The 3,696-nt window shown below is 31.0% G+C and overlaps 1 pseudogene; it reads left to right on the forward strand.

The window, feature by feature from the left end:
- Positions 1-443: 443 nt before the first annotated feature.
- LOC149566040 (uncharacterized) lies at positions 444-1,140 on the forward strand (annotated as a pseudogene).
- Positions 1,141-3,696: the final 2,556 nt, after the last annotated feature.

Consider the following 3,696-nt stretch of genomic DNA (forward strand, 5'->3'; position numbering starts at 1 on the left):
CTGAAAAAAACCATAAAACATAAATGCACAGTTGAGATGTCCCAATTAAAATATATTTGCTTAAAGTCAACTACTTAGGTGGGAAAACCATGTCTCCAGTTAAATATATAACTACTGATATATGTAAATAAAAGTAAATCCTTGCCATAAAATGAGGATTGTGTCTCACTATTAATGTAATAAAATAAAGCAAGAAGCCCTGAAATTTATTACGCCGAAGCTTGACCTAATCCATTTTCTTCCCTGGTCTCTAAATCTAATACCATTTTTGTCAGCACACAATAACTACCATAGTTATCCCGTGTACTTTTCGAGCTTCTTTCCTGAATATTACCTAATACATAGTTTAATTTTCATTAATTCTGTATCTTTCTAGGCTTATTTATATATGTACCCTCATCACAGGTATCATTCATTCAGATTTTTGAAATACTTGAAGAAATATGGCTGTTGAGAGATTTGACAAGAAGCCCAATTCATGGGGTGAAGATGAGAAGAAAGCAGTAGAGCTTATGCTTGGACATATACAAAACCAGAAAAATTAACCCACTTTTGATCTGCTGGGAAGGAGCACAAAAACTTCACCATCTTCATCAATGGAAGTTGATCTCCTGGAACTGGGTGAAAGTCAGTGTCTTCCTCCTTGTTGGGAAAAGTGCTTAGACTTGAAGGTCCATTTCTCAATTAACTCTTTTCCTTCATAAGTCTCATTCAAATTTCTTCTTTTACAATCTGTTTTGTTTTTCCACCCTATGTAGAATTCATGTATTGTGTTCTTAAACTGTGAATGTTAATCATGTCATGCAGACTGGACAAGTGTATTATATGAATTCAGAAGGAACTGGACTTAAAATCTCCAAGGTCTCTTGCATTCAGAAGATATCAAAATTTATCTCTATTGATGAAGAAGAAAAGATAGACCTGAAATTGAAGTTATCCTCCTCAGATATTCTCAACTCAGGCAAGAAAACTAGTGATGAGAATAGAAATACTGATGATAAGATTGGTGAAGAAGTTGAGTGCACTATGAGGCTTGTTGGGTGTCCCACATATTTGATGTATTTAATGGTAGCTAGTTTAGATCTCCAATGTCCAAGGTGCAAAGGTTCATTCCTGCTAAATTTTCATGATGGTGAATAAGACTTATTAGTGAATGATTACAAAGAAGTAGAAGTTGTTTTAATTTTCAGATAAACATAGTCAAATTTCGGTCCATTACATCAACTAATTGGGGTTCTTTCTCTGTTCAAATCGGTTTGAACAAACTCTTAACCTTACATATAGTTGAATTGAATATGTTCTTATAAAGATACGTGAGCATGAAATGGTAGGTGATAAGTTTGAAAAGGTGGTCAGGTTGGAACTCGAAAGTCAACTAACATTATTAAGACCTTCCTATTAAATTATCACACTTTTCAAGGAGTTTTGGTTTCATGTTACTCAGTAATTGGTAATGTTTTCCATATATAAGCATTTAGTTCTTTGTAATGTTTGAGATATATGAGTATTTATTTCTTTGTGTGAGATCCGGATCACAAGCAAGAATGATAGTTTTATCAATAATTTGTGTTAATTTGAGTTCTACTAAATGAGAAACCTCCGAGGAGAGGATTACTCCGTGAAAACTCTAGGGAGAGCATAACCCTATGTTTTTGATAGTTTACAACTAAAGGTTGCAAAAAAATTATGGTATATTAGAATAATAGCAATACCTTTTTCTAATAAAAAATCATGTCATAAAGTTAAATCATTTGATACTATTTTAAATTTAATATAATATGGTCCAATTATTTTATCAAACATCACTCTACCTCATAATCATTTATAAGATATTTGTTAGGAGAAAGACCCCTCAATATTTTGGAAAATACTAGACAACAATAATATCTAGTCCATTAGAAAACCATGTCTCCTTTTTTCCCTTTTATATAAAACAAATCTCTCCATGATCAATAATCCATCAAAATAATAGTCATTATTAATTTAAATAAGTAGCTCGTGCTTTGAAAGGTGGAGCAAAATAAAAATGAATTAGTGTACGCATACATGGTAATGTTAATAAAATGTGCTGCCAAATGATTGTAACTAGTAACCACTCATAGATATTGTTTTCCAATAGAGAGACATGTACAAACTCAATCATCTAGAAACTCCTAAACAATAAGTTCTCTTATGGGCCCAATTTTAGCATATATTGGGGGCATCTACCCTATCTTATTATGCAAGCTTGATTTTCAATAAGAAAATCTATCTTGGACTCTTCATTCTAAACCTTTGATCATAACTTAGACTAATAATGGGAGGATCCTATGCCCAAGACATTTGGTCACATGAACAAATATCAAGATATCTAGGTCTCTATTATTAGTTCCTAAATTCAAACCATGTAATAGTTAGCTTGTTGGAGTAGACAATGTAATCTTTTGATGCAATGCTCCAAATTCAAAACCTAAAATGATAATGAGATGTATAAAAGAAATCTTACCTCCCTTTACATAGTATTAAATGATAATGATAGGTAATAAGATTGAAAAGGTGGTCATTTTGGAACTTGAAAGTCAACTAACTTTATTAAAAGCTTTTCTATTAATTTACCACATTCTTCAAGTAGTTTTCTTTAAGTTACTTAGCCATTGGTGTTGTTTGAGATATATGTTGAGCATTTATTTCTTTGTGAGAGATAGGATCACTACCAAGAATGATAGTTTTATCAATGATTTGCATTAATTTATAGGTTCTAAAGCTCTACTATAAGATGAATTGTCAATTGAGACACTCTTAGAGAAACACCTAAGAAGAGCATTACTCTATGTTTTTAATAGTTTACAACTAATGGTTGGAAAAGAATTATTGTGTAACAAAATAAAAGCAATAATCATTTTTAAATTAAAAAATTCATGTGGTGAAGTTAAACCATTTGATGCTATTTTAGATTTAATATAATATGGTCTCGCTATTACATCAAAAATAAATCTAGCTAATAATCATTATAAGATATTTGTGATGAGAATGACCCCTCAATCTTTTGGAGAATACTAGACAACAATAATATCTAGTCCATTAGGAAACCATGACTCATTTTTTCCCCTTTTTATGTAAAAAATGTCTTAATGATCAATGATCCATTAAAAAAATAGTCATCATTAATTTAGATTATCAACTAATGCTTTTGAAAGGTGTAACAAAATTAAAATAAATTTGTGTAGGAACATATAGTTACATTAATAAAATGTACAGACCAATGATTCTGGCTAGTAGCCACACATAGAGATTGTTTGCAAAGATAAAGACATGCAGTGCACCTTTAGTCATCTAGAAAATCATGGTAATAAGTTCTCTTATGGGCCCTATTTTATCACGTATTCCCTTATCTATCTACTCTCATTATTCAAGCTTGATTTCAATAAAAGAAAATCTATCTTGGACTCATTCTAGACCTTTGATCATAATTTAAGTTAATAATGGGAGGATCCAATGCCCAAGATATATGGTCACATGAATAAATATCCATGGTGTCTAGTTCCCCATTATTAGTACCTAAATTCAAACCATGCAATAGTTAGCTTGTTGCAATAGAAAATTTACTCTTATTATGGATCGTTCTAGATTCAAAACCTAAAATCATAATGCGAGGTATTAAAGAAATCTTAGCTCCCTCATTTAGATATACATGAATTACATCATACAATTATATTC

Source organism: Cupressus sempervirens, chromosome 3 (assembly GCF_028749045.1).
Source record: "Cupressus sempervirens isolate cs-2001-9-10 chromosome 3, ASM2874904v1, whole genome shotgun sequence".
Classification (NCBI taxonomy): Eukaryota; Viridiplantae; Streptophyta; class Pinopsida; order Cupressales; family Cupressaceae; genus Cupressus; species Cupressus sempervirens.